This window comes from Tiliqua scincoides, chromosome 1 (genome assembly GCF_035046505.1).
Source record: "Tiliqua scincoides isolate rTilSci1 chromosome 1, rTilSci1.hap2, whole genome shotgun sequence".
In the NCBI taxonomy this organism is placed as follows: Eukaryota; Metazoa; Chordata; class Lepidosauria; order Squamata; family Scincidae; genus Tiliqua; species Tiliqua scincoides.
In genome coordinates, this window is record NC_089821.1 from 10,385,020 (window position 1) to 10,393,106 (window position 8,087).

The 8,087-nt window shown below is 43.7% G+C and overlaps 1 pseudogene; it reads left to right on the plus strand.

Moving 5' to 3' along the window:
- Positions 1-799: 799 nt before the first annotated feature.
- Positions 800-921, plus strand: LOC136637856 (5S ribosomal RNA; annotated as a pseudogene).
- Positions 922-8,087: the final 7,166 nt, after the last annotated feature.

Below are 8,087 nucleotides of genomic sequence, written 5' to 3' on the forward strand. Positions count from 1 at the left end.
AGGGGAGTGGTACAACAGTAAGTAGAGCAGGAGCCGCACCATGCCGTGTAAGCAGTTCCTCCCACTTGCCATTGAACCTGTTCAGGGCAGCTAAGGCAATGCGCTGCACATTGCCATTACTGCCCTGAATGGCTCCAATGGTGAGTGGGAGAGTCTGCTTACATGGCATGTTGTGGCGCCTGCTCTACTTACTACGCCGCCCCTCTGACTATGTTACTGAAGTCCCGTGGCACTCAGTGGGGTCTACTCCCAAGAAAGTGCATGTAGCAGTGGTTCCCAAACCGTGGAACTAGGACCCAGGATTTCGAAATTGATAGGGCATATTAGGTTATGTGCACCAAGGGTTAAAAAACCTGCTACTTGGGATTGCTGCCCAATCACCATTACAGCCACACCCCTTGGCATTTATAAATCAGGCAGCAGCTTCTAGGGCTTCCAAAATGTTTGGGAACCAGTGGCATATAGGATTGCAGCCTCAGTTTATAACGTAGTTCTTTGGGAATCCAGTGCACATCCCTAGGCTGAGAGGCCCATCAGAGTCATCCTAGATCTCTTACGTGAGAACGAGACAGATGTGAGGATGTTGGGATTAGAACTGATGCACTTGTCAATATCAAGAGGATTGGATCTTCACTATTTGCCCCATGAACTGCTGCCCCTGTTGCACAATTCTCTGTTTAGCTCACAGCAGCGTTACAGCATCAGGCTTGTAGGAAGAGTTTACCACGCAGGAATTCTGGATCCAGAACAACAACTACACTGGTTCAGAGGACAATTGGCCGACTATGGGCCAGATTTATTCTCTGGAAAAACTGTTACCCTGCACATGCCTGATCTCGTTGGATCTCGGAAGCTAAGCAGGGTAAGGCCTGGTTAGTACTTGGATGGAAGACCGCTTGGGAATACCGGGTGCTGTAGGCTTATACCATAGTCTTTCAAGACTGAAGGTTGCCAACCATTTTTTTGGCTGACCCTACCAGGAGGAAAAATAGCAAAAGAGCCAATGCAGACTTGAGAAGCCCCATTGCAGGTCTTGGTTGTGCAAGCCCCATTGCTCCTTTACCCAAGGAGACCTCCTGCTGCTTCCCAGAGCCTGCTGGCTACAGTGGTAGCCATTTTGGCTCTGCTGCTCCAGCGGGCACCGGGAAACTTAGGATTGGGCTGTGAAATCCTGGAGAGATACTAGCAGTCTGTGTTGATAATACTAAGCTAGTCTGATTTATTTAATCCTATGTGTCCGGTGTAATCCTGAGACCTTCTTCTATCAAACCCAACTTGCACTTATTAAGTAATATCTCTCCCATGACATCTTAAAATGATTACAAACTATAGACTTGGACTTTTTCTGTTTGTCCAGCAAAATCCTTTGCTCTTTTCCTTCCCGTTGTTTTCTTTTTTGCTTAAAGGTCAGCCTGGATATTAACTTATCCTAATGAGCATATTGCCCTACTGTGTATTTTTGGGGATCTAGATAATCCAATGTGGTCACCTGCCATTTTGTCCCCTATTCCACTGCCTGCCTTTCTCAGTGTTTCATCCAATAATGGAATAATGGGCTTCTTTCCAAAAACTCAAAAGAAGGCTTGAAATTCAAATTTTCAGGTCACTTTCACATCACTCCTTCTTTAGGGTCACATCGAACAAATTACAGCTACACATATTTTCTGTTCACTAAGATTATCCTTGAAAGACTACCATTATGTCTGTATGTAAATGTGTTGCTTTCTTGCCCTATATTTTAGATCAACTACTATCTCCTGAAGCTTTTAAAATGTCGCTTAGAACAGAATTTAAACTAGCGATGCCTGCTTTCCTCAGATGAACTGATTTAAGCCTGAATAACATCACCACTCAAATTACTACCCTGCTGCTGCCGAGACATTGTAGCAAATGAACCACTATGACTTACCTGGGTGAAATGTGCCGTGAAAGCCATACAAAGATGTAAAGACATCTTTCCAATAGACACATGGACCAATCATAGCCTTACCCTGTACCTTATGGAAGGTCTCTTTATTTTTCTGTTTGATGGAAACATGTTTGTTTCAACATTCGGTTGGGACTATGTGCACCTTTCCCAGTAGAGATGGGACCACAAAAATTATGTACAAGAAACAATGTAGGAAATTGTACATTGTTGATATGCTTTTTTTTTTCAAAACCGATGTGGAAAAGAGCTACAACTAATGTAGAATACGAGTACATTTATCAACATTTTAGTCACCAATCAAATCATCATCATTTACTATTTTGTTAGCAAGATGGAAATGTGATCTAAGCATGAGTGAACTGACCACATATGGGAGGGGAGCAGGAATGACAGCACTAGTGTGCATTGTATCATATCCTCCTTCCCATTCCTGATCCATTGACATGGATCAACATGGACTTTCAACAGCAATATTGGTGGCACAGGTCTGAGTTGACCCCTGTTGGCTGCTTGGGCTTACCCCAGGCCAAGGAGACTTCCAATAGCTGAAATTCCCCCGTGGGATGCAGCATAACGGTGTCAGCACTGTGCCCGTGTGCAATAGCGGAAGAGCGCTAGGTGCTGGTGCCCTAAGAACCCTCTGGGCCAGCCCAGCTCCCAGCCCCCATTCAATCCCCTTTCAGGGGAGGAGGCTCTTGTGTTCCTGAACGGCAATACAAAGCTCCGATCCTGCTGCTTACATTGAACTTAAGAACATAAGAACAGCCCCACTGGATCAGGCCATAGGCCCATCTAGTCCAGCTTCCTGTATCTCACAGCGGCCCACCAAATGCCCCAGGGAGCACACCAGATAACAAGAGACCTGCATCCTGGTGCCCTCCCTTGCATCTGGCATTCTGACATAGCCCATTTCTAAAATCAGGAGGTTGCACATACACATCACGGCTTGTACCCTGCAATGGATTTTTCCTCCAGAAACGTGTCCAATCCCCTTTTAAAGGCTTCCAGGCCAGAGTCGTCACCACATCCTGCGGCAAGGAGTTCCACAGACCGACCACACGCTGAGTAAAGAAATATTTTCTTTTGCATGATGTGCATAACCTGCAGCGGTACTGCTGCATCAGCACAGGGAGGATTTAGGTGTGATTGGGTGTAAGGAACACTACTCAAACACAATCCACATCTGAAGGGATGATGTCAGGAAGAGGAAAGCACAGAAGGAGCTGATGGGGGATGCCAAGGATGCCTGAAAGGCATCACTCTCCAAGGAGAGCTTGCATGAAGAGAAGAGGACAGCAGCCAGGTGAAAATAGCTGGGAAGGTGGCAGGTGGTGGGAAGCAGTGGGTGGGTGTGGGTCACCCCCAGCAGCTTGCTGCCCCACCCAGTCTATCACTTCAAGCAGTCGCATAGCTATGGGGGTAGCGCAGCAAGTCTTGCAGGTGCTGCAATGTGCCATGTAAGCTTCCACTTGTCATTGGCGCAATGAGAGCAACTGCCCAGAATGCATTGCAGCACCCTGCAAGACTTACCCCGCTGCCCCCTGTCGCTACACTACTGGCTCCCAGCAGGCAGCCTTCGGGGCTTCATGTGTGGGCTGCCTTGAGAAACAGACTCTGAGTAAACACAACACAACTCTGCCTGCACATCTAGTACAATTTATTTATTCTCTTTCAAACTTCAGTATATTAACTTCTTTTCAAAGCACAGAAAAAACCTATCTAAATGTCTTCTTTACTTTTGCGCTACAAACTAAAGAGATGTGACTTTGTCATCAAAGCGGTGTGTGATGTTGAAATGAAATTAAATTTATACTTTCAAATGCCAAGACAATAGGAAAGAGTTTCAAAAACAACTTCAGCATTTCTCAATGTGCTTTTTTTTTTCCTCCCCTTTCTTCCCCCCCCCCCCATACATTCAGGACAGGTGACTTGAAAATCACAGCAGCTTATTAGAATCATGCCATAAAATGAAAAAGAGATATTCTGTCCTCCAAATGCCATTGCTTTTCCTCATCACAACAATATATGCACTGCCTTTCTTATTTTGTTTTCTTTATGTCAAGGATATACACTGACTTCTTGGCATTGCTAAGGCATCAAAAATATTAATAATAAATAAAATAAAAATCCACAAACATTTAAATTTTTTAAAATGTAAAGAATTCCAGCCTTGTATTCTATCCTTTGGCTCAGAGCACTCCATCAGCTCTTCAAAAGTTCTCGTGAAGAGGCCACTGAAGTTCATGTAAAAATTGCCAGAACATCACTCAGTGCTCATTAAAGGGTCATGCTAGTCCGTTCCTCATGGAACAAAAACCGGCAGTTCAATTTCCTGATCATTTGAAAAAGGCTTCCCAAAGCACAAGATGTATTCACAAGGCAAAGGAGGGCTTTGAGCCCCAAAACACCAAATTGCCACCATATTCTAACCCCTCTCCTGGCCCAGGAGATCTGCCATGGTCTCAATAGCGGGTACAGATTCAAGGAGACCCATTGGGGCCACTTGGCCATTACACAGGGTAAGGGAGTGTAATCTCTCTTACCCTGTGCAGCTCAGGTGCTGCTTCTCAGCCCCATGGGATAAAACAGTAGCCATTTCACCATTGCAGTAGCCTTGGGTTCTGGGAAGCACAGGATTGGGCTGCCCAATCGCAATCTTATACACAGTTATCTAGGATTAAATTATATTGGGTAGGCATGCCTGGGATTGTGCTATTAAAGTTCTAGCTTATTTTATCCCTAACCATTGGAGTGAGTTACAGTGGTTTTAAAACAAATATAAACAAATTTAAAAGTTAGATTTGAAAGTAGCCTGAAGACATATAAAATTTATATTACAAATGAGACAGTCTCCAGGAACATATGACATCCCATGGCTAATCCTTGCCCAGTACCCAACCTCCTGTGGTGGTTAAAAAAAAAATGGTAATCTACCTGAACTGTCCAACCCCTGGCATAAGACCTAGAGATGTCTGATGTAGTAGTTTTTTGTTTGTTTGTTTGTTTTTAAAGTTGATTTTTCAAAGTGCTTTATATAGGTGGCTGTCACTCAAGGAAGGCTTGCTACTCTCAGTGACAGTGTATGCTTTGTGCATAAAATATCTAGGGTTCAATTCTTGGCATTTCCTTGAAGGGCAAAGATAAATTCTAGCCTGAAACCCTGGAAACTCTGCCCATGAACTCAGTGGACAAATTCTCTGACTCAGAAGGAGGCAGTTTCCTAACTCCATCTGCAAACTACTTCCTGAAATTGACTATGGTCAAGCGCTATACGTTAACACGCATTCAGTACTGGTCATACAATGTATGTTGCTTGGTTATAGGGTGCATATATTTAGTTCAATGATGCCATCACATGACAACTTCAGACATATCACCGGCACAGTCATATCATCCTATGCCTATTATCTCGAACGGGCATCTTCTGTTGAGAATTATGGGGAAGGGGGAAGTCATGGAGCAGGGCGGAAGGAGCAGAGATGCAGCCATATCTTAAACCCCCTCTCAGCCCAGGAGACCCGACACTCAATAACAAGCATAGGATGCCCATCAGGGCTGCCACGGGCTTACAGGGGGCAAGAGGGCGTAAGCTCCCATATCCCGAGTAACCCCAATGCTGCTTCTTAGCCCAGCTGGATTCAGCAGTAGCCATTTCAGAGCCACGGCAGCCCTGGGTGCTGGGAAGCCAAGGGTTGGGCTGCAAATGAGATACAAGCACTAGACCTCAAGCAGAAAAAAATAAATGCATCTAATTTTTTTTTTTTTAAAAATCCACTGTTAATTGCATTTACAGTATCAGTATCTTGCATTCAGTGAGAAAATATCTGTTGCGGCGTTTACAGTTAATATGAAAGAAATATACACAAGGCTGTTATTCAGCAGTTCATACACTATATGCTTGGGAGGACTTGCCTGCATTAAATCTAATTTACAACAGGCCCCTTTCCAAGCCACAACAGAATGGGAACACTGTTAAAAATAATCAATAGCACATCTATAACGGCATTGTTATTTTTTCATGCGAAAACTGTAAATTGTTTCTACTTAACAAGCAAATATATATCCCATCACTGGTCTCCAGGTCACAAAAGAGGGTTATTCTGTCACCATCACTGATTTCTGAAAAGTGTGACATGTATTTAGTTGTCAGCTCCGATCAGCAGCATTCACGAATCAACATTGCATCAGCAGCAAAGCACACCATTTTGTGCTCTTTTTGAAGATAATTAGAGTTCCCTTTTGTTGCAAATAAGATGTAAAACAGCTATAACTGCTGGTGAATGTGATTAAAGTAACCTCTATAGAACCCCATTATTCTAGACAGATTCCTTCAGATGCATAATTTCCCCATTTTAAGAAAACATAATGCATGCACATAAAATTCAAATTGTCGAGACACCTCGAACAAAAATTAGTTTTTCTATTAAGGCATTCTTAGTAGCTGGTTAACATGTAAAACTCTTAAAGTGTATTTTAGAATAATCATGAAATAATAGTGCATGTCATTGAAGGTAAACATTTTATCGTGAGAGGTTTGTTCAAACAGAGTTTGATATGAAAGTTTTACTTACAGAAGTTCTGGGGTGATGTATGAGGGCACATGACAGATAGGCATGACTTAGGTTACCAAAAAGTAAATCCATAAAACCCTACGGGGCAACTCTTGCATAAGTACATTGAGTTTCAAACTATGGGAACTCTTTATTATAATGATATGCTGGTCTTTGTCCCACTCTCTCTCTTTGAACCACTCTATCAATACTCTAACCCAGACAATAGCCCATTGGTCAGATTAGGCCCCAAGTTAATTTTAGCTGTCCCCAACAGTCCCACTGTGTTTGAATCAAGGCAGGATCAAAGATTTCCTTTTAATTTCAACTGTCGAGGAAAAAAGGAAAGAAATGTTTGCAAGGCGTAGAAAATAAATACATGTTAGTTACATATAAAATAAAATGAGAGGGGTAACATTTATGCCTCTCCTTTTGTTTTATACATAATACAGGGTGCAATCCAAACCTGCGCTGGAACAGGCAAGCCAGGAGGCTTGCGCTGCATCCAACACGGGTTTGTAGGCAGCAGCAGCTCAGCCAGAGGCAAGGGGAAACTCTTCTCCTTACCCCTGGGTAAGGGCTGCTGGCCCCAATGGGTCTCCTCAGACCTGCGCCACCTCTGGAAGTAGCGCAAGTCTAAGGAGAGCGGAGCGGCTTGAAGTTGCTCCGTTCTCTGTGGGGATGGAGGTTGGGATCCGGCATAACTGCTGGATCCCAGCCCTGCCTCCAGCTCCCCGCATACCCGCCCCCGGGGGCACCCATTGCCCTCCCTCCCCCTGCCCAGGCAGAACCGAACTTTTGTGTTTCGCTCACACAATCTAAAATGGCAACTTTTCCAAATCCAGTTAGGCTGTGGAACTTGTTAAATCAAATTAAATTTCCCCACAACTTTTCCTGTTGCTGCTGGAGAGAGATTCCAGAGAGAGTTTGGAGAATGTTGGCAAAATGCAGAGAATTTTTTCCCCTAATATTTTTGATCCGTGGACAACTGAAACTGTGGAAACCAGACCCACGGATATGGGGGGGGGGAGGCTACTGTAATTGGTAAATATGTTTCTAATGTGCCCCATAATTTTGAAGTCTTGATTACGGGATGATATCATTTTGTTATCCCTTGTGAAAGGCTTCAATTTTACGGCCAAAATGTACACATCCAACCCCTTGGATTACTGACAGGAGAACAGTCTGGTCCTTGAGAACACAAAGCCGGTCATCCATGACCTAATCTAGTCACTTTTATTTTACTACACACATGTAGAGCTGTGGGATTGTGCACAAGAAGTTATGAATGTATCTGTGGGAGGGAAGGAACAGGCATAAGTTCAGAAACAAATTTAGGGCGCAATCCTAACCAACTTTCTAGCTCGGGCATAGCTGTGCCAGTGGGGCATGTGCTGCATCCTGCAGTTATGGTGGCCTCCTCAAGGTAATGTTTGTTCCCTTACCTTGGAGTTGCATTGCCCTTATGTCAGTGCTAGAAAGTGGGTTAGAATTGTGGCCTTAATCTTTAAAAAGCATAGAGAACATTCCCCAAAATGTGACTAGTGTGTACTGGAAAACAACTAAGGGAAACTTCTACATTTTAATACAAATGAATGTAAATAAAA